This window comes from Pseudophryne corroboree, chromosome 11 (assembly GCF_028390025.1).
Source record: "Pseudophryne corroboree isolate aPseCor3 chromosome 11, aPseCor3.hap2, whole genome shotgun sequence".
In the NCBI taxonomy this organism is placed as follows: Eukaryota; Metazoa; Chordata; class Amphibia; order Anura; family Myobatrachidae; genus Pseudophryne; species Pseudophryne corroboree.
The window spans coordinates 249,744,588-249,769,321 of NC_086454.1; the positions used below are offsets into that span (position 1 = coordinate 249,744,588).

General features: G+C 40.3%; 29 non-coding genes across 29 annotated transcripts; all 29 read right to left on the reverse strand.

Moving 5' to 3' along the window:
• Positions 1-198: 198 nt before the first annotated feature.
• Positions 199-270, reverse strand: TRNAD-GUC (transfer RNA aspartic acid (anticodon GUC)). The gene has a single exon. It is a non-coding gene; the product is annotated as a tRNA-Asp (tRNA).
• Positions 271-1,015: 745 nt separating this feature from the next.
• Positions 1,016-1,087, reverse strand: TRNAD-GUC (transfer RNA aspartic acid (anticodon GUC)). Its single transcript has one exon. It is a non-coding gene; the product is annotated as a tRNA-Asp (tRNA).
• A 745-nt stretch (positions 1,088-1,832) lies between these two features.
• Positions 1,833-1,904, reverse strand: TRNAD-GUC (transfer RNA aspartic acid (anticodon GUC)). Its single transcript has one exon. It is a non-coding gene; the product is annotated as a tRNA-Asp (tRNA).
• Positions 1,905-2,642: 738 nt separating this feature from the next.
• On the reverse strand, positions 2,643-2,714 carry TRNAD-GUC (transfer RNA aspartic acid (anticodon GUC)). Its single transcript has one exon. It is a non-coding gene; the product is annotated as a tRNA-Asp (tRNA).
• A 745-nt stretch (positions 2,715-3,459) lies between these two features.
• Positions 3,460-3,531, reverse strand: TRNAD-GUC (transfer RNA aspartic acid (anticodon GUC)). The gene has a single exon. It is a non-coding gene; the product is annotated as a tRNA-Asp (tRNA).
• A 745-nt stretch (positions 3,532-4,276) lies between these two features.
• TRNAD-GUC (transfer RNA aspartic acid (anticodon GUC)) lies at positions 4,277-4,348 on the reverse strand. Its single transcript has one exon. It is a non-coding gene; the product is annotated as a tRNA-Asp (tRNA).
• A 745-nt stretch (positions 4,349-5,093) lies between these two features.
• Positions 5,094-5,165, reverse strand: TRNAD-GUC (transfer RNA aspartic acid (anticodon GUC)). The gene has a single exon. It is a non-coding gene; the product is annotated as a tRNA-Asp (tRNA).
• Positions 5,166-5,903: 738 nt separating this feature from the next.
• Positions 5,904-5,975, reverse strand: TRNAD-GUC (transfer RNA aspartic acid (anticodon GUC)). The gene has a single exon. It is a non-coding gene; the product is annotated as a tRNA-Asp (tRNA).
• A 745-nt stretch (positions 5,976-6,720) lies between these two features.
• On the reverse strand, positions 6,721-6,792 carry TRNAD-GUC (transfer RNA aspartic acid (anticodon GUC)). The gene has a single exon. It is a non-coding gene; the product is annotated as a tRNA-Asp (tRNA).
• A 745-nt stretch (positions 6,793-7,537) lies between these two features.
• On the reverse strand, positions 7,538-7,609 carry TRNAD-GUC (transfer RNA aspartic acid (anticodon GUC)). Its single transcript has one exon. It is a non-coding gene; the product is annotated as a tRNA-Asp (tRNA).
• Positions 7,610-8,347: 738 nt separating this feature from the next.
• On the reverse strand, positions 8,348-8,419 carry TRNAD-GUC (transfer RNA aspartic acid (anticodon GUC)). The gene has a single exon. It is a non-coding gene; the product is annotated as a tRNA-Asp (tRNA).
• A 745-nt stretch (positions 8,420-9,164) lies between these two features.
• Positions 9,165-9,236, reverse strand: TRNAD-GUC (transfer RNA aspartic acid (anticodon GUC)). Its single transcript has one exon. It is a non-coding gene; the product is annotated as a tRNA-Asp (tRNA).
• Positions 9,237-9,981: 745 nt separating this feature from the next.
• Positions 9,982-10,053, reverse strand: TRNAD-GUC (transfer RNA aspartic acid (anticodon GUC)). Its single transcript has one exon. It is a non-coding gene; the product is annotated as a tRNA-Asp (tRNA).
• A 738-nt stretch (positions 10,054-10,791) lies between these two features.
• On the reverse strand, positions 10,792-10,863 carry TRNAD-GUC (transfer RNA aspartic acid (anticodon GUC)). The gene has a single exon. It is a non-coding gene; the product is annotated as a tRNA-Asp (tRNA).
• Positions 10,864-11,608: 745 nt separating this feature from the next.
• Positions 11,609-11,680, reverse strand: TRNAD-GUC (transfer RNA aspartic acid (anticodon GUC)). The gene has a single exon. It is a non-coding gene; the product is annotated as a tRNA-Asp (tRNA).
• A 738-nt stretch (positions 11,681-12,418) lies between these two features.
• On the reverse strand, positions 12,419-12,490 carry TRNAD-GUC (transfer RNA aspartic acid (anticodon GUC)). The gene has a single exon. It is a non-coding gene; the product is annotated as a tRNA-Asp (tRNA).
• A 745-nt stretch (positions 12,491-13,235) lies between these two features.
• TRNAD-GUC (transfer RNA aspartic acid (anticodon GUC)) lies at positions 13,236-13,307 on the reverse strand. Its single transcript has one exon. It is a non-coding gene; the product is annotated as a tRNA-Asp (tRNA).
• Positions 13,308-14,052: 745 nt separating this feature from the next.
• On the reverse strand, positions 14,053-14,124 carry TRNAD-GUC (transfer RNA aspartic acid (anticodon GUC)). Its single transcript has one exon. It is a non-coding gene; the product is annotated as a tRNA-Asp (tRNA).
• A 738-nt stretch (positions 14,125-14,862) lies between these two features.
• On the reverse strand, positions 14,863-14,934 carry TRNAD-GUC (transfer RNA aspartic acid (anticodon GUC)). The gene has a single exon. It is a non-coding gene; the product is annotated as a tRNA-Asp (tRNA).
• Positions 14,935-15,679: 745 nt separating this feature from the next.
• TRNAD-GUC (transfer RNA aspartic acid (anticodon GUC)) lies at positions 15,680-15,751 on the reverse strand. Its single transcript has one exon. It is a non-coding gene; the product is annotated as a tRNA-Asp (tRNA).
• Positions 15,752-16,496: 745 nt separating this feature from the next.
• Positions 16,497-16,568, reverse strand: TRNAD-GUC (transfer RNA aspartic acid (anticodon GUC)). The gene has a single exon. It is a non-coding gene; the product is annotated as a tRNA-Asp (tRNA).
• A 738-nt stretch (positions 16,569-17,306) lies between these two features.
• TRNAD-GUC (transfer RNA aspartic acid (anticodon GUC)) lies at positions 17,307-17,378 on the reverse strand. The gene has a single exon. It is a non-coding gene; the product is annotated as a tRNA-Asp (tRNA).
• Positions 17,379-18,123: 745 nt separating this feature from the next.
• TRNAD-GUC (transfer RNA aspartic acid (anticodon GUC)) lies at positions 18,124-18,195 on the reverse strand. The gene has a single exon. It is a non-coding gene; the product is annotated as a tRNA-Asp (tRNA).
• A 745-nt stretch (positions 18,196-18,940) lies between these two features.
• TRNAD-GUC (transfer RNA aspartic acid (anticodon GUC)) lies at positions 18,941-19,012 on the reverse strand. The gene has a single exon. It is a non-coding gene; the product is annotated as a tRNA-Asp (tRNA).
• Positions 19,013-19,750: 738 nt separating this feature from the next.
• Positions 19,751-19,822, reverse strand: TRNAD-GUC (transfer RNA aspartic acid (anticodon GUC)). Its single transcript has one exon. It is a non-coding gene; the product is annotated as a tRNA-Asp (tRNA).
• A 2,372-nt stretch (positions 19,823-22,194) lies between these two features.
• TRNAD-GUC (transfer RNA aspartic acid (anticodon GUC)) lies at positions 22,195-22,266 on the reverse strand. Its single transcript has one exon. It is a non-coding gene; the product is annotated as a tRNA-Asp (tRNA).
• Positions 22,267-23,011: 745 nt separating this feature from the next.
• On the reverse strand, positions 23,012-23,083 carry TRNAD-GUC (transfer RNA aspartic acid (anticodon GUC)). Its single transcript has one exon. It is a non-coding gene; the product is annotated as a tRNA-Asp (tRNA).
• Positions 23,084-23,828: 745 nt separating this feature from the next.
• Positions 23,829-23,900, reverse strand: TRNAD-GUC (transfer RNA aspartic acid (anticodon GUC)). Its single transcript has one exon. It is a non-coding gene; the product is annotated as a tRNA-Asp (tRNA).
• Positions 23,901-24,638: 738 nt separating this feature from the next.
• Positions 24,639-24,710, reverse strand: TRNAD-GUC (transfer RNA aspartic acid (anticodon GUC)). The gene has a single exon. It is a non-coding gene; the product is annotated as a tRNA-Asp (tRNA).
• Positions 24,711-24,734: the final 24 nt, after the last annotated feature.

Genomic DNA, 24,734 nt, shown 5'->3' on the forward strand with positions numbered 1-24,734 from the left:
AAACAGTACATGCCATGCTAGATAAAAGCAAGGGGTGATACCCAAACTAAAAACGAGGCTATGCAATTGGTGTTTCTGGTTCTTTCTTATGCTCTCAAAATCAAGTGGTATATTTTTCACACTACAATTGGATTCGGACTTTGATTCTCCATAACCTTGAGCAACGAATCTCTGAACCTGATAAAAACTTGCAATGTTCTCCCCGTCTGGGAATCGAACCCCGGTCTCCCGCGTGACAGGCGGGGATACTCACCACTATACTAACGAGGACTAACTTCTTGGATCTGCAGGCAAAATTGGAGCTGAAAATACACCCAGAAACATGTCAGGGTGAGGTCTCGAGATGCGTCTGTGTCATTGGCCACAGAGATTATGTGCTACATGTTATCAAGCTAACATAAAACCCTAAATAAGAAGCAGATAAACAGATTTATTTTTGTCTCAGCTGAAACAAAGACTACAATACCACTTTGCAAAAAAGATAGTTATTTCAATTAAAAACCTTTTTCTGTTATCCTCTACTGGTCGGTCATGGCCAGGAAGCTTACATGATATCGGTCTATCTATCTCACTTACTATACAGTTACTCCCTTTGAAAGTAGGGGATGCAAGTCCATTTTAGCCTGCAATTCATAGGAAAAGACACTTCTCTCTCAGTCTATACTCTGTAGGCATACAATAGTTTCAGCTTTGCTACATTGATGTGATGTCATAATCAGGTTTAGCTCACAAGAGACTTGTCCACTACATAGCTGTCTCCTGTGTTACAGCATGAGCCAATTGTAAGAGGATGATATGCAAATATTGTAATGCACAAAAACAGTACATGCCATGCTAGATAAAAGCAAGGGGTGATACCCAAACTAAAAACGAGGCTATGCAATTGGTGTTTCTGGTTCTTTCTTATGCTCTCAAAATCAAGTGGTATATTTTTCACACTACAATTGGATTCGGACTTTGATTCTCCATAACCTTGAGCAACGAATCTCTGAACCTGATAAAAACTTGCAATGTTCTCCCCGTCTGGGAATCGAACCCCGGTCTCCCGCGTGACAGGCGGGGATACTCACCACTATACTAACGAGGACTAACTTCTTGGATCTGCAGGCAAAATTGGAGCTGAAAATACACCCAGAAACATGTCAGGGTGAGGTCTCGAGATGCGTCTGTGTCATTGGCCACAGAGATTATGTGCTACATGTTATCAAGCTAACATAAAACCCTAAATAAGAAGCAGATAAAAAGATTTATTTTTGTCTCAGCTGAAACAAAGACTACAATACCACTTTGCAAAAAAGATAGTTATTTCAATTAAAAACCTTTTTCTGTTATCCTCTACTGGTCGGTCATGGCCAGGAAGCTTACATGATATCGGTCTTTCTATCTCACTTACTATACAGTTACTCCCTTTGAAAGTAGGGGATGCAAGTCCATTTTAGCCTGCAATTCATAGGAAAAGACACTTCTCTCTCAGTCTATACTCTGTAGGCATACAATAGTTTCAGCTTTGCTACATTGATGTGATGTCATAATCAGGTTTAGCTCACAAGAGACTTGTCCACTACATAGCTGTCTCCTGTGTTACAGCATGAGCCAATTGTAAGAGGATGATATGCAAATATTGTAATGCACAAAAACAGTACATGCCATGCTAGATAAAAGCAAGGGGTGATACCCAAACTAAAAACGAGGCTATGCAATTGGTGTTTCTGGTTCTTTCTTATGCTCTCAAAATCAAGTGGTATATTTTTCACACTACAATTGGATTCGGACTTTGATTCTCCATAACCTTGAGCAACGAATCTCTGAACCTGATAAAAACTTGCAATGTTCTCCCCGTCGGGGAATCGAACCCCGGTCTCCCGCGTGACAGGCGGGGATACTCACCACTATACTAACGAGGACTAACTTCTTGGATCTGCAGGCAAAATTGGAGCTGAAAATACACCCAGAAACATGTCAGGGTGAGGTCTCGAGATGCGTCTGTGTCATTGGCCACAGAGATTATGTGCTACATGTTATCAAGCTAACATAAAACCCTAAATAAGAAGCAGATAAAAAGATTTATTTTTGTCTCAGCTGAAACAAAGACTACAATACCACTTTGCAAAAAAGATAGTTATTTCAATTAAAAACCTTTTTCTGTTATCCTCTACTGGTCGGTCATGGCCAGGAAGCTTACATGATATCGGTCTTTCTATCTCACTTACTATACAGTTACTCCCTTTGAAAGTAGGGGATGCAAGTCCATTTTAGCCTGCAATTCATAGGAAAAGACACTTCTCTCTCAGTCTATAGGCATACAATAGTTTCAGCTTTGCTACATTGATGTGATGTCATAATCAGGTTTAGCTCACAAGAGACTTGTCCACTACATAGCTGTCTCCTGTGTTACAGCATGAGCCAATTGTAAGAGGATGATATGCAAATATTGTAATGCACAAAAACAGTACATGCCATGCTAGATAAAAGCAAGGGGTGATACCCAAACTAAAAATGAGGCTATGCAATTGGTGTTTCTGGTTCTTTCTTATGCTCTCAAAATCAAGTGGTATATTTTTCACGCTACAATTGGATTCGGACTTTGATTCTCCATAACCTTGAGCAACGAATCTCTGAACCTGATAAAAACTTGCAATGTTCTCCCCGTCGGGGAATCGAACCCCGGTCTCCCGCGTGACAGGCGGGGATACTCACCACTATACTAACGAGGACTAACTTCTTGAATCTGCTGGCAAAATTGGAGCTGAAAATACACCCAGAAACATGTCAGGGTGAGGTCTCGAGATGCGTCTGTGTCATTGGCCACAGAGATTATGTGCTACATGTTATCAAGCTAACATAAAACCCTAAATAAGAAGCAGATAAAAAGATTTATTTTTGTCTCAGCTGAAACAAAGACTACAATACCACTTTGCAAAAAAGATAGTCATTTCAATTAAAAACCTTTTTCTGTTATCCTATACTGGTCGGTCATGGCCAGGAAGCTTACATGATATCGGTCTATCTATCTCACTTACTATACAGTTACTCCCTTTGAAAGTAGGGGATGCAAGTCCATTTTAGCCTGCAATTCATAGGAAAAGACACTTCTCTCTCAGTCTATACTCTGTAGGCATACAATAGTTTCAGCTTTGCTACATTGATGTGATGTCATAATCAGGTTTAGCTCACAAGAGACTTGTCCACTACATAGCTGTCTCCTGTGTTACAGCATGAGCCAATTGTAAGAGGATGATATGCAAATATTGTAATGCACAAAAACAGTACATGCCATGCTAGATAAAAGCAAGGGGTGATACCCAAACTAAAAACGAGGCTATGCAATTGGTGTTTCTGGTTCTTTCTTATGCTCTCAAAATCAAGTGGTATATTTTTCACACTACAATTGGATTCGGACTTTGATTCTCCATAACCTTGAGCAACGAATCTCTGAACCTGATAAAAACTTGCAATGTTCTCCCCGTCTGGGAATCGAACCCCGGTCTCCCGCGTGACAGGCGGGGATACTCACCACTATACTAACGAGGACTAACTTCTTGGATCTGCAGGCAAAATTGGAGCTGAAAATACACCCAGAAACATGTCAGGGTGAGGTCTCGAGATGCGTCTGTGTCATTGGCCACAGAGATTATGTGCTACATGTTATCAAGCTAACATAAAACCCTAAATAAGAAGCAGATAAACAGATTTATTTTTGTCTCAGCTGAAACAAAGACTACAATACCACTTTGCAAAAAAGATAGTTATTTCAATTAAAAACCTTTTTCTGTTATCCTCTACTGGTCGGTCATGGCCAGGAAGCTTACATGATATCGGTCTATCTATCTCACTTACTATACAGTTACTCCCTTTGAAAGTAGGGGATGCAAGTCCATTTTAGCCTGCAATTCATAGGAAAAGACACTTCTCTCTCAGTCTATACTCTGTAGGCATACAATAGTTTCAGCTTTGCTACATTGATGTGATGTCATAATCAGGTTTAGCTCACAAGAGACTTGTCCACTACATAGCTGTCTCCTGTGTTACAGCATGAGCCAATTGTAAGAGGATGATATGCAAATATTGTAATGCACAAAAACAGTACATGCCATGCTAGATAAAAGCAAGGGGTGATACCCAAACTAAAAACGAGGCTATGCAATTGGTGTTTCTGGTTCTTTCTTATGCTCTCAAAATCAAGTGGTATATTTTTCACACTACAATTGGATTCGGACTTTGATTCTCCATAACCTTGAGCAACGAATCTCTGAACCTGATAAAAACTTGCAATGTTCTCCCCGTCTGGGAATCGAACCCCGGTCTCCCGCGTGACAGGCGGGGATACTCACCACTATACTAACGAGGACTAACTTCTTGGATCTGCAGGCAAAATTGGAGCTGAAAATACACCCAGAAACATGTCAGGGTGAGGTCTCGAGATGCGTCTGTGTCATTGGCCACAGAGATTATGTGCTACATGTTATCAAGCTAACATAAAACCCTAAATAAGAAGCAGATAAAAAGATTTATTTTTGTCTCAGCTGAAACAAAGACTACAATACCACTTTGCAAAAAAGATAGTTATTTCAATTAAAAACCTTTTTCTGTTATCCTCTACTGGTCGGTCATGGCCAGGAAGCTTACATGATATCGGTCTTTCTATCTCACTTACTATACAGTTACTCCCTTTGAAAGTAGGGGATGCAAGTCCATTTTAGCCTGCAATTCATAGGAAAAGACACTTCTCTCTCAGTCTATACTCTGTAGGCATACAATAGTTTCAGCTTTGCTACATTGATGTGATGTCATAATCAGGTTTAGCTCACAAGAGACTTGTCCACTACATAGCTGTCTCCTGTGTTACAGCATGAGCCAATTGTAAGAGGATGATATGCAAATATTGTAATGCACAAAAACAGTACATGCCATGCTAGATAAAAGCAAGGGGTGATACCCAAACTAAAAACGAGGCTATGCAATTGGTGTTTCTGGTTCTTTCTTATGCTCTCAAAATCAAGTGGTATATTTTTCACACTACAATTGGATTCGGACTTTGATTCTCCATAACCTTGAGCAACGAATCTCTGAACCTGATAAAAACTTGCAATGTTCTCCCCGTCGGGGAATCGAACCCCGGTCTCCCGCGTGACAGGCGGGGATACTCACCACTATACTAACGAGGACTAACTTCTTGGATCTGCAGGCAAAATTGGAGCTGAAAATACACCCAGAAACATGTCAGGGTGAGGTCTCGAGATGCGTCTGTGTCATTGGCCACAGAGATTATGTGCTACATGTTATCAAGCTAACATAAAACCCTAAATAAGAAGCAGATAAAAAGATTTATTTTTGTCTCAGCTGAAACAAAGACTACAATACCACTTTGCAAAAAAGATAGTTATTTCAATTAAAAACCTTTTTCTGTTATCCTCTACTGGTCGGTCATGGCCAGGAAGCTTACATGATATCGGTCTTTCTATCTCACTTACTATACAGTTACTCCCTTTGAAAGTAGGGGATGCAAGTCCATTTTAGCCTGCAATTCATAGGAAAAGACACTTCTCTCTCAGTCTATAGGCATACAATAGTTTCAGCTTTGCTACATTGATGTGATGTCATAATCAGGTTTAGCTCACAAGAGACTTGTCCACTACATAGCTGTCTCCTGTGTTACAGCATGAGCCAATTGTAAGAGGATGATATGCAAATATTGTAATGCACAAAAACAGTACATGCCATGCTAGATAAAAGCAAGGGGTGATACCCAAACTAAAAATGAGGCTATGCAATTGGTGTTTCTGGTTCTTTCTTATGCTCTCAAAATCAAGTGGTATATTTTTCACGCTACAATTGGATTCGGACTTTGATTCTCCATAACCTTGAGCAACGAATCTCTGAACCTGATAAAAACTTGCAATGTTCTCCCCGTCGGGGAATCGAACCCCGGTCTCCCGCGTGACAGGCGGGGATACTCACCACTATACTAACGAGGACTAACTTCTTGAATCTGCAGGCAAAATTGGAGCTGAAAATACACCCAGAAACATGTCAGGGTGAGGTCTCGAGATGCGTCTGTGTCATTGGCCACAGAGATTATGTGCTACATGTTATCAAGCTAACATAAAACCCTAAATAAGAAGCAGATAAAAAGATTTATTTTTGTCTCAGCTGAAACAAAGACTACAATACCACTTTGCAAAAAAGATAGTCATTTCAATTAAAAACCTTTTTCTGTTATCCTCTACTGGTCGGTCATGGCCAGGAAGCTTACATGATATCGGTCTATCTATCTCACTTACTATACAGTTACTCCCTTTGAAAGTAGGGGATGCAAGTCCATTTTAGCCTGCAATTCATAGGAAAAGACACTTCTCTCTCAGTCTATACTCTGTAGGCATACAATAGTTTCAGCTTTGCTACATTGATGTGATGTCATAATCAGGTTTAGCTCACAAGAGACTTGTCCACTACATAGCTGTCTCCTGTGTTACAGCATGAGCCAATTGTAAGAGGATGATATGCAAATATTGTAATGCACAAAAACAGTACATGCCATGCTAGATAAAAGCAAGGGGTGATACCCAAACTAAAAACGAGGCTATGCAATTGGTGTTTCTGGTTCTTTCTTATGCTCTCAAAATCAAGTGGTATATTTTTCACACTACAATTGGATTCGGACTTTGATTCTCCATAACCTTGAGCAACGAATCTCTGAACCTGATAAAAACTTGCAATGTTCTCCCCGTCTGGGAATCGAACCCCGGTCTCCCGCGTGACAGGCGGGGATACTCACCACTATACTAACGAGGACTAACTTCTTGGATCTGCAGGCAAAATTGGAGCTGAAAATACACCCAGAAACATGTCAGGGTGAGGTCTCGAGATGCGTCTGTGTCATTGGCCACAGAGATTATGTGCTACATGTTATCAAGCTAACATAAAACCCTAAATAAGAAGCAGATAAACAGATTTATTTTTGTCTCAGCTGAAACAAAGACTACAATACCACTTTGCAAAAAAGATAGTTATTTCAATTAAAAACCTTTTTCTGTTATCCTCTACTGGTCGGTCATGGCCAGGAAGCTTACATGATATCGGTCTATCTATCTCACTTACTATACAGTTACTCCCTTTGAAAGTAGGGGATGCAAGTCCATTTTAGCCTGCAATTCATAGGAAAAGACACTTCTCTCTCAGTCTATACTCTGTAGGCATACAATAGTTTCAGCTTTGCTACATTGATGTGATGTCATAATCAGGTTTAGCTCACAAGAGACTTGTCCACTACATAGCTGTCTCCTGTGTTACAGCATGAGCCAATTGTAAGAGGATGATATGCAAATATTGTAATGCACAAAAACAGTACATGCCATGCTAGATAAAAGCAAGGGGTGATACCCAAACTAAAAACGAGGCTATGCAATTGGTGTTTCTGGTTCTTTCTTATGCTCTCAAAATCAAGTGGTATATTTTTCACACTACAATTGGATTCGGACTTTGATTCTCCATAACCTTGAGCAACGAATCTCTGAACCTGATAAAAACTTGCAATGTTCTCCCCGTCTGGGAATCGAACCCCGGTCTCCCGCGTGACAGGCGGGGATACTCACCACTATACTAACGAGGACTAACTTCTTGGATCTGCAGGCAAAATTGGAGCTGAAAATACACCCAGAAACATGTCAGGGTGAGGTCTCGAGATGCGTCTGTGTCATTGGCCACAGAGATTATGTGCTACATGTTATCAAGCTAACATAAAACCCTAAATAAGAAGCAGATAAAAAGATTTATTTTTGTCTCAGCTGAAACAAAGACTACAATACCACTTTGCAAAAAAGATAGTTATTTCAATTAAAAACCTTTTTCTGTTATCCTCTACTGGTCGGTCATGGCCAGGAAGCTTACATGATATCGGTCTTTCTATCTCACTTACTATACAGTTACTCCCTTTGAAAGTAGGGGATGCAAGTCCATTTTAGCCTGCAATTCATAGGAAAAGACACTTCTCTCTCAGTCTATAGGCATACAATAGTTTCAGCTTTGCTACATTGATGTGATGTCATAATCAGGTTTAGCTCACAAGAGACTTGTCCACTACATAGCTGTCTCCTGTGTTACAGCATGAGCCAATTGTAAGAGGATGATATGCAAATATTGTAATGCACAAAAACAGTACATGCCATGCTAGATAAAAGCAAGGGGTGATACCCAAACTAAAAATGAGGCTATGCAATTGGTGTTTCTGGTTCTTTCTTATGCTCTCAAAATCAAGTGGTATATTTTTCACGCTACAATTGGATTCGGACTTTGATTCTCCATAACCTTGAGCAACGAATCTCTGAACCTGATAAAAACTTGCAATGTTCTCCCCGTCGGGGAATCGAACCCCGGTCTCCCGCGTGACAGGCGGGGATACTCACCACTATACTAACGAGGACTAACTTCTTGAATCTGCAGGCAAAATTGGAGCTGAAAATACACCCAGAAACATGTCAGGGTGAGGTCTCGAGATGCGTCTGTGTCATTGGCCACAGAGATTATGTGCTACATGTTATCAAGCTAACATAAAACCCTAAATAAGAAGCAGATAAAAAGATTTATTTTTGTCTCAGCTGAAACAAAGACTACAATACCACTTTGCAAAAAAGATAGTCATTTCAATTAAAAACCTTTTTCTGTTATCCTCTACTGGTCGGTCATGGCCAGGAAGCTTACATGATATCGGTCTATCTATCTCACTTACTATACAGTTACTCCCTTTGAAAGTAGGGGATGCAAGTCCATTTTAGCCTGCAATTCATAGGAAAAGACACTTCTCTCTCAGTCTATACTCTGTAGGCATACAATAGTTTCAGCTTTGCTACATTGATGTGATGTCATAATCAGGTTTAGCTCACAAGAGACTTGTCCACTACATAGCTGTCTCCTGTGTTACAGCATGAGCCAATTGTAAGAGGATGATATGCAAATATTGTAATGCACAAAAACAGTACATGCCATGCTAGATAAAAGCAAGGGGTGATACCCAAACTAAAAACGAGGCTATGCAATTGGTGTTTCTGGTTCTTTCTTATGCTCTCAAAATCAAGTGGTATATTTTTCACACTACAATTGGATTCGGACTTTGATTCTCCATAACCTTGAGCAACGAATCTCTGAACCTGATAAAAACTTGCAATGTTCTCCCCGTCTGGGAATCGAACCCCGGTCTCCCGCGTGACAGGCGGGGATACTCACCACTATACTAACGAGGACTAACTTCTTGGATCTGCAGGCAAAATTGGAGCTGAAAATACACCCAGAAATATGTCAGGGTGAGGTCTCGAGATGCGTCTGTGTCATTGGCCACAGAGATTATGTGCTACATGTTATCAAGCTAACATAAAACCCTAAATAAGAAGCAGATAAACAGATTTATTTTTGTCTCAGCTGAAACAAAGACTACAATACCACTTTGCAAAAAAGATAGTTATTTCAATTAAAAACCTTTTTCTGTTATCCTCTACTGGTCGGTCATGGCCAGGAAGCTTACATGATATCGGTCTATCTATCTCACTTACTATACAGTTACTCCCTTTGAAAGTAGGGGATGCAAGTCCATTTTAGCCTGCAATTCATAGGAAAAGACACTTCTCTCTCAGTCTATACTCTGTAGGCATACAATAGTTTCAGCTTTGCTACATTGATGTGATGTCATAATCAGGTTTAGCTCACAAGAGACTTGTCCACTACATAGCTGTCTCCTGTGTTACAGCATGAGCCAATTGTAAGAGGATGATATGCAAATATTGTAATGCACAAAAACAGTACATGCCATGCTAGATAAAAGCAAGGGGTGATACCCAAACTAAAAACGAGGCTATGCAATTGGTGTTTCTGGTTCTTTCTTATGCTCTCAAAATCAAGTGGTATATTTTTCACACTACAATTGGATTCGGACTTTGATTCTCCATAACCTTGAGCAACGAATCTCTGAACCTGATAAAAACTTGCAATGTTCTCCCCGTCTGGGAATCGAACCCCGGTCTCCCGCGTGACAGGCGGGGATACTCACCACTATACTAACGAGGACTAACTTCTTGGATCTGCAGGCAAAATTGGAGCTGAAAATACACCCAGAAACATGTCAGGGTGAGGTCTCGAGATGCGTCTGTGTCATTGGCCACAGAGATTATGTGCTACATGTTATCAAGCTAACATAAAACCCTAAATAAGAAGCAGATAAAAAGATTTATTTTTGTCTCAGCTGAAACAAAGACTACAATACCACTTTGCAAAAAAGATAGTTATTTCAATTAAAAACCTTTTTCTGTTATCCTCTACTGGTCGGTCATGGCCAGGAAGCTTACATGATATCGGTCTATCTATCTCACTTACTATACAGTTACTCCCTTTGAAAGTAGGGGATGCAAGTCCATTTTAGCCTGCAATTCATAGGAAAAGACACTTCTCTCTCAGTCTATAGGCATACAATAGTTTCAGCTTTGCTACATTGATGTGATGTCATAACCAGGTTTAGCTCACAAGAGACTTGTCCACTACATAGCTGTCTCCTGTGTTACAGCATGAGCCAATTGTAAGAGGATGATATGCAAATATTGTAATGCACAAAAACAGTACATGCCATGCTAGATAAAAGCAAGGGGTGATACCCAAACTAAAAATGAGGCTATGCAATTGGTGTTTCTGGTTCTTTCTTATGCTCTCAAAATCAAGTGGTATATTTTTCACGCTACAATTGGATTCGGACTTTGATTCTCCATAACCTTGAGCAACGAATCTCTGAACCTGATAAAAACTTGCAATGTTCTCCCCGTCGGGGAATCGAACCCCGGTCTCCCGCGTGACAGGCGGGGATACTCACCACTATACTAACGAGGACTAACTTCTTGAATCTGCAGGCAAAATTGGAGCTGAAAATACACCCAGAAACATGTCAGGGTGAGGTCTCGAGATGCGTCTGTGTCATTGGCCACAGAGATTATGTGCTACATGTTATCAAGCTAACATAAAACCCTAAATAAGAAGCAGATAAACAGATTTATTTTTGTCTCAGCTGAAACAAAGACTACAATACCACTTTGCAAAAAAGATAGTTATTTCAATTAAAAACCTTTTTCTGTTATCCTCTACTGGTCGGTCATGGCCAGGAAGCTTACATGATATCGGTCTATCTATCTCACTTACTATACAGTTACTCCCTTTGAAAGTAGGGGATGCAAGTCCATTTTAGCCTGCAATTCATAGGAAAAGACACTTCTCTCTCAGTCTATACTCTGTAGGCATACAATAGTTTCAGCTTTGCTACATTGATGTGATGTCATAATCAGGTTTAGCTCACAAGAGACTTGTCCACTACATAGCTGTCTCCTGTGTTACAGCATGAGCCAATTGTAAGAGGATGATATGCAAATATTGTAATGCACAAAAACAGTACATGCCATGCTAGATAAAAGCAAGGGGTGATACCCAAACTAAAAACGAGGCTATGCAATTGGTGTTTCTGGTTCTTTCTTATGCTCTCAAAATCAAGTGGTATATTTTTCACACTACAATTGGATTCGGACTTTGATTCTCCATAACCTTGAGCAACGAATCTCTGAACCTGATAAAAACTTGCAATGTTCTCCCCGTCGGGGAATCGAACCCCGGTCTCCCGCGTGACAGGCGGGGATACTCACCACTATACTAACGAGGACTAACTTCTTGGATCTGCAGGCAAAATTGGAGCTGAAAATACACCCAGAAACATGTCAGGGTGAGGTCTCGAGATGCGTCTGTGTCATTGGCCACAGAGATTATGTGCTACATGTTATCAAGCTAACATAAAACCCTAAATAAGAAGCAGATAAAAAGATTTATTTTTGTCTCAGCTGAAACAAAGACTACAATACCACTTTGCAAAAAAGATAGTTATTTCAATTAAAAACCTTTTTCTGTTATCCTCTACTGGTCGGTCATGGCCAGGAAGCTTACATGATATCGGTCTTTCTATCTCACTTACTATACAGTTACTCCCTTTGAAAGTAGGGGATGCAAGTCCATTTTAGCCTGCAATTCATAGGAAAAGACACTTCTCTCTCAGTCTATAGGCATACAATAGTTTCAGCTTTGCTACATTGATGTGATGTCATAATCAGGTTTAGCTCACAAGAGACTTGTCCACTACATAGCTGTCTCCTGTGTTACAGCATGAGCCAATTGTAAGAGGATGATATGCAAATATTGTAATGCACAAAAACAGTACATGCCATGCTAGATAAAAGCAAGGGGTGATACCCAAACTAAAAATGAGGCTATGCAATTGGTGTTTCTGGTTCTTTCTTATGCTCTCAAAATCAAGTGGTATATTTTTCACGCTACAATTGGATTCGGACTTTGATTCTCCATAACCTTGAGCAACGAATCTCTGAACCTGATAAAAACTTGCAATGTTCTCCCCGTCGGGGAATCGAACCCCGGTCTCCCGCGTGACAGGCGGGGATACTCACCACTATACTAACGAGGACTAACTTCTTGAATCTGCAGGCAAAATTGGAGCTGAAAATACACCCAGAAACATGTCAGGGTGAGGTCTCGAGATGCGTCTGTGTCATTGGCCACAGAGATTATGTGCTACATGTTATCAAGCTAACATAAAACCCTAAATAAGAAGCAGATAAAAAGATTTATTTTTGTCTCAGCAGAAACAAAGACTACAATACCACTTTGCAAAAAAGATAGTCATTTCAATTAAAAACCTTTTTCTGTTATCCTCTACTGGTCGGTCATGGCCAGGAAGCTTACATGATATCGGTCTATCTATCTCACTTACTATACAGTTACTCCCTTTGAAAGTAGGGGATGCAAGTCCATTTTAGCCTGCAATTCATAGGAAAAGACACTTCTCTCTCAGTCTATACTCTGTAGGCATACAATAGTTTCAGCTTTGCTACATTGATGTGATGTCATAATCAGGTTTAGCTCACAAGAGACTTGTCCACTACATAGCTGTCTCCTGTGTTACAGCATGAGCCAATTGTAAGAGGATGATATGCAAATATTGTAATGCACAAAAACAGTACATGCCATGCTAGATAAAAGCAAGGGGTGATACCCAAACTAAAAACGAGGCTATGCAATTGGTGTTTCTGGTTCTTTCTTATGCTCTCAAAATCAAGTGGTATATTTTTCACACTACAATTGGATTCGGACTTTGATTCTCCATAACCTTGAGCAACGAATCTCTGAACCTGATAAAAACTTGCAATGTTCTCCCCGTCTGGGAATCGAACCCCGGTCTCCCGCGTGACAGGCGGGGATACTCACCACTATACTAACGAGGACTAACTTCTTGGATCTGCAGGCAAAATTGGAGCTGAAAATACACCCAGAAACATGTCAGGGTGAGGTCTCGAGATGCGTCTGTGTCATTGGCCACAGAGATTATGTGCTACATGTTATCAAGCTAACATAAAACCCTAAATAAGAAGCAGATAAACAGATTTATTTTTGTCTCAGCTGAAACAAAGACTACAATACCACTTTGCAAAAAAGATAGTTATTTCAATTAAAAACCTTTTTCTGTTATCCTCTACTGGTCGGTCATGGCCAGGAAGCTTACATGATATCGGTCTATCTATCTCACTTACTATACAGTTACTCCCTTTGAAAGTAGGGGATGCAAGTCCATTTTAGCCTGCAATTCATAGGAAAAGACACTTCTCTCTCAGTCTATACTCTGTAGGCATACAATAGTTTCAGCTTTGCTACATTGATGTGATGTCATAATCAGGTTTAGCTCACAAGAGACTTGTCCACTACATAGCTGTCTCCTGTGTTACAGCATGAGCCAATTGTAAGAGGATGATATGCAAATATTGTAATGCACAAAAACAGTACATGCCATGCTAGATAAAAGCAAGGGGTGATACCCAAACTAAAAACGAGGCTATGCAATTGGTGTTTCTGGTTCTTTCTTATGCTCTCAAAATCAAGTGGTATATTTTTCACACTACAATTGGATTCGGACTTTGATTCTCCATAACCTTGAGCAACGAATCTCTGAACCTGATAAAAACTTGCAATGTTCTCCCCGTCTGGGAATCGAACCCCGGTCTCCCGCGTGACAGGCGGGGATACTCACCACTATACTAACGAGGACTAACTTCTTGGATCTGCAGGCAAAATTGGAGCTGAAAATACACCCAGAAACATGTCAGGGTGAGGTCTCGAGATGCGTCTGTGTCATTGGCCACAGAGATTATGTGCTACATGTTATCAAGCTAACATAAAACCCTAAATAAGAAGCAGATAAAAAGATTTATTTTTGTCTCAGCTGAAACAAAGACTACAATACCACTTTGCAAAAAAGATAGTTATTTCAATTAAAAACCTTTTTCTGTTATCCTCTACTGGTCGGTCATGGCCAGGAAGCTTACATGATATCGGTCTTTCTATCTCACTTACTATACAGTTACTCCCTTTGAAAGTAGGGGATGCAAGTCCATTTTAGCCTGCAATTCATAGGAAAAGACACTTCTCTCTCAGTCTATAGGCATACAATAGTTTCAGCTTTGCTACATTGATGTGATGTCATAATCAGGTTTAGCTCACAAGAGACTTGTCCACTACATAGCTGTCTCCTGTGTTACAGCATGAGCCAATTGTAAGAGGATGATATGCAAATATTGTAATGCACAAAAACAGTACATGCCATGCTAGATAAAAGCAAGGGGTGATACCCAAACTAAAAATGAGGCTATGCAATTGGTGTTTCTGGTTCTTTCTTATGCTCTCAAAATCAAGTGGTATATTTTTCACGCTACAATTGGATTCGGACTTTGATTCTCCATAACCTTGAGCAACGAATCTCTGAACCTGATAAAAACTTGCAATGTTCTCCCCGTCGGGGAATCGAACCCCGGTCTCCCGCGTGACAGGCGGGGATACTCACCACTATACTAACGAGGACTAACTTCTTGAATCTGCAGGCAAAATTGGAGCTGAAAATACACCCAGAAACATGTCAGGGTGAGGTCTCGAGATGCGTCTGTGTCATTGGCCACAGAGATTATGTGCTACATGTTATCAAGCTAACATAAAACCCTAAATAAGAAGCAGATAAAAAGATTTATTTTTGTCTCAGCTGAAACAAAGACTACAATACCACTTTGCAAAAAAGATAGTCATTTCAATTAAAAACCTTTTTCTGTTATCCTCTACTGGTCGGTCATGGCCAGGAAGCTTACATGATATCGGTCTATCTATCTCACTTACTATACAGTTACTCCCTTTGAAAGTAGGGGATGCAAGTCCATTTTAGCCTGCAATTCATAGGAAAAGACACTTCTCTCTCAGTCTATACTCTGTAGGCATACAATAGTTTCAGCTTTGCTACATTGATGTGATGTCATAATCAGGTTTAGCTCACAAGAGACTTGTCCACTACATAGCTGTCTCCTGTGTTACAGCATGAGCCAATTGTAAGAGGATGATATGCAAATATTGTAATGCACAAAAACAGTACATGCCATGCTAGATAAAAGCAAGGGGTGATACCCAAACTAAAAACGAGGCTATGCAATTGGTGTTTCTGGTTCTTTCTTATGCTCTCAAAATCAAGTGGTATATTTTTCACACTACAATTGGATTCGGACTTTGATTCTCCATAACCTTGAGCAACGAATCTCTGAACCTGATAAAAACTTGCAATGTTCTCCCCGTCGGGGAATCGAACCCCGGTCTCCCGCGTGACAGGCGGGGATACTCACCACTATACTAACGAGGACTAACTTCTTGAATCTGCAGGCAAAATTGGAGCTGAAAATACACCCAGAAACATGTCAGGGTGAGGTCTCGAGATGCGTCTGTGTCATTGGCCACAGAGATTATGTGCTACATGTTATCAAGCTAACATAAAACCCTAAATAAGAAGCAGATAAACAGATTTATTTTTGTCTCAGCTGAAACAAAGACTACAATACCACTTTGCAAAAAAGATAGTTATTTCAATTAAAAACCTTTTTCTGTTATCCTCTACTGGTCGGTCATGGCCAGGAAGCTTACATGATATCGGTCTATCTATCTCACTTACTATACAGTTACTCCCTTTGAAAGTAGGGGATGCAAGTCCATTTTAGCCTGCAATTCATAGGAAAAGACACTTCTCTCTCAGTCTATACTCTGTAGGCATACAATAGTTTCAGCTTTGCTACATTGATGTGATGTCATAATCAGGTTTAGCTCACAAGAGACTTGTCCACTACATAGCTGTCTCCTGTGTTACAGCATGAGCCAATTGTAAGAGGATGATATGCAAATATTGTAATGCACAAAAACAGTACATGCCATGCTAGATAAAAGCAAGGGGTGATACCCAAACTAAAAACGAGGCTATGCAATTGGTGTTTCTGGTTCTTTCTTATGCTCTCAAAATCAAGTGGTATATTTTTCACACTACAATTGGATTCGGACTTTGATTCTCCATAACCTTGAGCAACGAATCTCTGAACCTGATAAAAACTTGCAATGTTCTCCCCGTCTGGGAATCGAACCCCGGTCTCCCGCGTGACAGGCGGGGATACTCACCACTATACTAACGAGGACTAACTTCTTGGATCTGCAGGCAAAATTGGAGCTGAAAATACACCCAGAAACATGTCAGGGTGAGGTCTCGAGATGCGTCTGTGTCATTGGCCACAGAGATTATGTGCTACATGTTATCAAGCTAACATAAAACCCTAAATAAGAAGCAGATAAAAAGATTTATTTTTGTCTCAGCTGAAACAAAGACTACAATACCACTTTGCAAAAAAGATAGTTATTTCAATTAAAAACCTTTTTCTGTTATCCTCTACTGGTCGGTCATGGCCAGGAAGCTTACATGATATCGGTCTTTCTATCTCACTTACTATACAGTTACTCCCTTTGAAAGTAGGGGATGCAAGTCCATTTTAGCCTGCAATTCATAGGAAAAGACACTTCTCTCTCAGTCTATAGGCATACAATAGTTTCAGCTTTGCTACATTGATGTGATGTCATAATCAGGTTTAGCTCACAAGAGACTTGTCCACTACATAGCTGTCTCCTGTGTTACAGCATGAGCCAATTGTAAGAGGATGATATGCAAATATTGTAATGCACAAAAACAGTACATGCCATGCTAGATAAAAGCAAGGGGTGATACCCAAACTAAAAATGAGGCTATGCAATTGGTGTTTCTGGTTCTTTCTTATGCTCTCAAAATCAAGTGGTATATTTTTCACGCTACAATTGGATTCGGACTTTGATTCTCCATAACCTTGAGCAACGAATCTCTGAACCTGATAAAAACTTGCAATGTTCTCCCCGTCGGGGAATCGAACCCCGGTCTCCCGCGTGACAGGCGGGGATACTCACCACTATACTAACGAGGACTAACTTCTTGAATCTGCAGGCAAAATTGGAGCTGAAAATACACCCAGAAACATGTCAGGGTGAGGTCTCGAGATGCGTCTGTGTCATTGGCCACAGAGATTATGTGCTACATGTTATCAAGCTAACATAAAACCCTAAATAAGAAGCAGATAAAAAGATTTATTTTTGTCTCAGCTGAAACAAAGACTACAATACCACTTTGCAAAAAAGATAGTCATTTCAATTAAAAACCTTTTTCTGTTATCCTCTACTGGTCGGTCATGGCCAGGAAGCTTACATGATATCGGTCTATCTATCTCACTTACTATACAGTTACTCCCTTTGAAAGTAGGGGATGCAAGTCCATTTTAGCCTGCAATTCATAGGAAAAGACACTTCTCTCTCAGTCTATACTCTGTAGGCATACAATAGTTTCAGCTTTGCTACATTGATGTGATGTCATAATCAGGTTTAGCTCACAAGAGACTTGTCCACTACATAGCTGTCTCCTGTGTTACAGCATGAGCCAATTGTAAGAGGATGATATGCAAATATTGTAATGCACAAAAACAGTACATGCCATGCTAGATAAAAGCAAGGGGTGATACCCAAACTAAAAACGAGGCTATGCAATTGGTGTTTCTGGTTCTTTCTTATGCTCTCAAAATCAAGTGGTATATTTTTCACACTACAATTGGATTCGGACTTTGATTCTCCATAACCTTGAGCAACGAATCTCTGAACCTGATAAAAACTTGCAATGTTCTCCCCGTCTGGGAATCGAACCCCGGTCTCCCGCGTGACAGGCGGGGATACTCACCACTATACTAACGAGGACTAACTTCTTGGATCTGCAGGCAAAATTGGAGCTGAAAATACACCCAGAAACATGTCAGGGTGAGGTCTCGAGATGCGTCTGTGTCATTGGCCACAGAGATTATGTGCTACATGTTATCAAGCTAACATAAAACCCTAAATAAGAAGCAGATAAACAGATTTATTTTTGTCTCAGCTGAAACAAAGACTACAATACCACTTTGCAAAAAAGATAGTTATTTCAATTAAAAACCTTTTTCTGTTATCCTCTACTGGTCGGTCATGGCCAGGAAGCTTACATGATATCGGTCTATCTATCTCACTTACTATACAGTTACTCCCTTTGAAAGTAGGGGATGCAAGTCCATTTTAGCCTGCAATTCATAGGAAAAGACACTTCTCTCTCAGTCTATACTCTGTAGGCATACAATAGTTTCAGCTTTGCTACATTGATGTGATGTCATAATCAGGTTTAGCTCACAAGAGACTTGTCCACTACATAGCTGTCTCCTGTGTTACAGCATGAGCCAATTGTAAGAGGATGATATGCAAATATTGTAATGCACAAAAACAGTACATGCCATGCTAGATAAAAGCAAGGGGTGATACCCAAACTAAAAACGAGGCTATGCAATTGGTGTTTCTGGTTCTTTCTTATGCTCTCAAAATCAAGTGGTATATTTTTCACACTACAATTGGATTCGGACTTTGATTCTCCATAACCTTGAGCAACGAATCTCTGAACCTGATAAAAACTTGCAATGTTCTCCCCGTCTGGGAATCGAACCCCGGTCTCCCGCGTGACAGGCGGGGATACTCACCACTATACTAACGAGGACTAACTTCTTGGATCTGCAGGCAAAATTGGAGCTGAAAATACACCCAGAAACATGTCAGGGTGAGGTCTCGAGATGCGTCTGTGTCATTGGCCACAGAGATTATGTGCTACATGTTATCAAGCTAACATAAAACCCTAAATAAGAAGCAGATAAAAAGATTTATTTTTGTCTCAGCTGAAACAAAGACTACAATACCACTTTGCAAAAAAGATAGTTATTTCAATTAAAAACCTTTTTCTGTTATCCTCTACTGGTCGGTCATGGCCAGGAAGCTTACATGATATCGGTCTTTCTATCTCACTTACTATACAGTTACTCCCTTTGAAAGTAGGGGATGCAAGTCCATTTTAGCCTGCAATTCATAGGAAAAGACACTTCTCTCTCAGTCTATAGGCATACAATAGTTTCAGCTTTGCTACATTGATGTGATGTCATAATCAGGTTTAGCTCACAAGAGACTTGTCCACTACATAGCTGTCTCCTGTGTTACAGCATGAGCCAATTGTAAGAGGATGATATGCAAATATTGTAATGCACAAAAACAGTACATGCCATGCTAGATAAAAGCAAGGGGTGATACCCAAACTAAAAATGAGGCTATGCAATTGGTGTTTCTGGTTCTTTCTTATGCTCTCAAAATCAAGTGGTATATTTTTCACGCTACAATTGGATTCGGACTTTGATTCTCCATAACCTTGAGCAACGAATCTCTGAACCTGATAAAAACTTGCAATGTTCTCCCCGTCGGGGAATCGAACCCCGGTCTCCCGCGTGACAGGCGGGGATACTCACCACTATACTAACGAGGACTAACTTCTTGAATCTGCAGGCAAAATTGGAGCTGAAAATACACCCAGAAACATGTCAGGGTGAGGTCTCGAGATGCGTCTGTGTCATTGGCCACAGAGATTATGTGCTACATGTTATCAAGCTAACATAAAACCCTAAATAAGAAGCAGATAAAAAGATTTATTTTTGTCTCAGCTGAAACAAAGACTACAATACCACTTTGCAAAAAAGATAGTCATTTCAATTAAAAACCTTTTTCTGTTATCCTCTACTGGTCGGTCATGGCCAGGAAGCTTACATGATATCGGTCTATCTATCTCACTTACTATACAGTTACTCCCTTTGAAAGTAGGGGATGCAAGTCCATTTTAGCCTGCAATTCATAGGAAAAGACACTTCTCTCTCAGTCTATACTCTGTAGGCATACAATAGTTTCAGCTTTGCTACATTGATGTGATGTCATAATCAGGTTTAGCTCACAAGAGACTTGTCCACTACATAGCTGTCTCCTGTGTTACAGCATGAGCCAATTGTAAGAGGATGATATGCAAATATTGTAATGCACAAAAACAGTACATGCCATGCTAGATAAAAGCAAGGGGTGATACCCAAACTAAAAACGAGGCTATGCAATTGGTGTTTCTGGTTCTTTCTTATGCTCTCAAAATCAAGTGGTATATTTTTCACGCTACAATTGGATTCGGACTTTGATTCTCCATAACCTTGAGCAACGAATCTCTGAACCTGATAAAAACTTGCAATGTTCTCCCCGTCGGGGAATCGAACCCCAGTCTCCCGCGTGACAGGCGGGGATACTCATCACTATACTAACGAGGACTAACTTCTTGAATCTGCAGGCAAAATTGGAGCTGAAAATACACCCAGAAACATGTCAGGGTGAGGTCTCGAGATGCGTCTGTGTCATTGGCCACAGAGATTATGTGCTACATGTTATCAAGCTAACATAAAACCCTAAATAAGAAGCAGATAAAAAGATTTAATTTTGTCTCAGCTGAAACAAAGACTACAATACCACTTTGCAAAAAAGATAGTCATTTCAATTAAAAACCTTTTTCTGTTATCCTCTACTGGTCGGTCATGGCCAGGAAGCTTACATGATATCGGTCTTTCTATCTCACTTACTATACAGTTACTCCCTTTGAAAGTAGGGGATGCAAGTCCATTTTAGCCTGCAATTCATAGGAAAAGACACTTCTCTCTCAGTCTATAGGCATACAATAGTTTCAGCTTTGCTACATTGATGTGATGTCATAATCAGGTTTAGCTCACAAGAGACTTGTCCACTACATAGCTGTCTCCTGTGTTACAGCATGAGCCAATTGTAAGAGGATGATATGCAAATATTGTAATGCACAAAAACAGTACATGCCATGCTAGATAAAAGCAAGGGGTGATACCCAAACTAAAAACGAGGCTATGCAATTGGTGTTTCTGGTTCTTTCTTATGCTCTCAAAATCAAGTGGTATATTTTTCACGCTACAATTGGATTCGGACTTTGATCCTCCATAACCTTGAGCAACGAATCTCTGAACCTGATAAAAACTTGCAATGTTCTCCCCGTCGGGGAATCGAACCCCAGTCTCCCGCGTGACAGGCGGGGATACTCATCACTATACTAACGAGGACTAACTTCTTGAATCTGCAGGCAAAATTGGAGCTGAAAATACACCCAGAAACATGTCAGGGTGAGGTCTCGAGATGCGTCTGTGTCATTGGCCACAGAGATTATGTGCTACATGTTATCAAGCTAACATAAAACCCTAAATAAGAAGCAGATAAAAAGATTTAATTTTGTCTCAGCTGAAACAAAGACTACAATACCACTTTGCAAAAAAGATAGTCATTTCAATTAAAAACCTTTTTCTGTTATCCTCTACTGGTCGGTCATGGCCAGGAAGCTTACATGATATCGGTCTTTCTATCTCACTTACTATACAGTTACTCCCTTTGAAAGTAGGGGATGCAAGTCCATTTTAGCCTGCAATTCATAGGAAAAGACACTTCTCTCTTAGTCTATACTCTGTAGGCATACAATAGTTTCAGCTTTGCTACATTGATGTGATGTCATAATCAGGTTTAGCTCACAAGAGACTTGTCCACTACATAGCTGTCTCCTGTGTTACAGCATGAGCCAATTGTAAGAGGATGATATGCAAATATTGTAATGCACAAAAACAGTACATGCCATGCTAGATAAAAGCAAGGGGTGATACCCAAACAAAAAATGAGGCTATGCAATTGGTGTTTCTGGTTCTTTCTTATGCTCTCAAAATCAAGTGGTATATTTTTCACGCTACAATTGGATTCGGACTTTGATTCTCCATAACCTTGAGCAACGAATCTCTGAACCTGATAAAAACTTGCAATGTTCTCCCTGTCGGGGAATCGAACCCCGGTCTCCCGCGTGACAGGCGGGGATACTCACCACTATACTAACAAGGACTAACTTCTTGAATCTGCAGGCAAAATTGGAGCTGAAAATACACCCAGAAACATGTCAGGGTGAGGTCTCGAGATGCGTCTGTGTCATTGGCCACAGAGATTATGTGCTACATGTTATCAAGCTAACATAAAACCCTAAATAAGAAGCAGATAAACAGATTTATTTTTGTCTCAGCTGAAACAAAGACTACAATACCACTTTGCAAAAAAGATAGTCATTTCAATTAAAAACCTTTTTCTGTTATCCTCTACTGGTCGGTCATGGCCAGGAAGCTTACATGATATCGGTCTATCTATCTCACTTACTATCCAGTTACTCCCTTTGAAAGTAGGGGATGCAAGTCCATTTTAGCCTGCAATTCATAGGAAAAGACACTTCTCTCTCAGTCTATACTCTGTAGGCATACAATAGTTTCAGCTTTGCTACATTGATGTGATGTCATAATCAGGTTTAGCTCACAAGAGACTTGTCCACTACATAGCTGTCTCCTCTGTTACAGCATGAGCCAATTGTAAGAGGATGATATGCAAATATTGTAATGCACAAAAACAGTACATGCCATGCTAGATAAAAGCAAGGGGTGATACCCAAACTAAAAACGAGGCTATGCAATTGGTGTTTCTGGTTCTTTCTTATGCTCTCAAAATCAAGTGGTATATTTTTCACGCTACAATTGGATTCGGACTTTGATTCTCCATAACCTTGAGCAACGAATCTCTGAACCTGATAAAAACTTGCAATGTTCTCCCCGTCGGGGAATCGAACCCCAGTCTCCCGCGTGACAGGCGGGGATACTCACCACTATACTAACGAGGACTAACTTCTTGAATCTGCAGGCAAAATTGGAGCTGAAAATACACCCAGAAACATGTCAGGGTGAGGTCTCGAGATGCGTCTGTGTCATTGGCCACAGAGATTATGTGCTACATGTTATCAAGCTAACATAAAACCCTAAATAAGAAGCAGATAAAAAGATTTATTTTTGTCTCAGCTGAAACAAAGACTACAATACCACTTTGCAAAAAAGATAGTCATTTCAATTAAAAACCTTTTTCTGTTATCCTCTACTGGTCGGTCATGGCCAGGAAGCTTACATGATATCGGTCTTTCTATCTCACTTACTATACAGTTACTCCCTTTGAAAGTAGGGGATGCAAGTCCATTTTAGCCTGCAATTCATAGGAAAAGACACTTCTCTCTCAGTCTATACTCTGTAGGCATACAATAGTTTCAGCTTTGCTACATTGATGTGATGTCATAATCAGGTTTAGCTCACAAGAGACTTGTCCACTACATAGCTGTCTCCTGTGTTACAGCATGAGCCAATTGTAAGAGGATGATATGCAAATATTGTAATGCACAAAAACAGTACATGCCATGCTAGATAAAAGCAAGGGGTGATACCCAAACTAAAAATGAGGCTATGCAATTGGTGTTTCTGGTTCTTTCTTATGCTCTCAAAATCAAGTGGTATATTTTTCACGCTACAATTGGATTCGGACTTTGATTCTCCATAACCTTGAGCAACGAATCTCTGAACCTGATAAAAACTTGCAATGTTCTCCCCGTCGGGGAATCGAACCCCGGTCTCCCGCGTGACAGGCGGGGATACTCACCACTATACTAACGAGGACTAACTTCTTGAATCTGCAGGCAAAATTGGAGCTGAAAATACACCCAGAAACATGTCAGGGTGAGGTCTCGAGATGCGTCTGTGTCATTGGCCACAGAGATTATGTGCTACATGTTATCAAGCTAACATAAAACCCTAAATAAGAAGCAGATAAACAGATTTATTTTTGTCTCAGCTGAAACAAAGACTACAATACCACTTTGCAAAAAAGATAGTTATTTCAATTAAAAACCTTTTTCTGTTATCCTCTACTGGTCGGTCATGGCCAGGAAGCTTACATGATATCGGTCTTTCTATCTCACTTACTATACAGTTACTCCCTTTGAAAGTAGGGGATGCAAGTCCATTTTAGCCTGCAATTCATAGGAAAAGACACTTCTCTCTCAGTCTATAGGCATACAATAGTTTCAGCTTTGCTACATTGATGTGATGTCATAATCAGGTTTAGCTCACAAGAGACTTGTCCACTACATAGCTGTCTCCTGTGTTACAGCATGAGCCAATTGTAAGAGGATGATATGCAAATATTGTAATGCACAAAAACAGTACATGCCATGCTAGATAAAAGCAAGGGGTGATACCCAAACTAAAAATGAGGCTATGCAATTGGTGTTTCTGGTTCTTTCTTATGCTCTCAAAATCAAGTGGTATATTTTTCACGCTACAATTGGATTTGGACTTTGATTCTCCATAACCTTGAGCAACGAATCTCTGAACCTGATAAAAACTTGCAATGTTCTCCCCGTCGGGGAATCGAACCCCGGTCTCCCGCGTGACAGGCGGGGATACTCACCACTATACTAACGAGGACTAACTTCTTGAATCTGCAGGCAA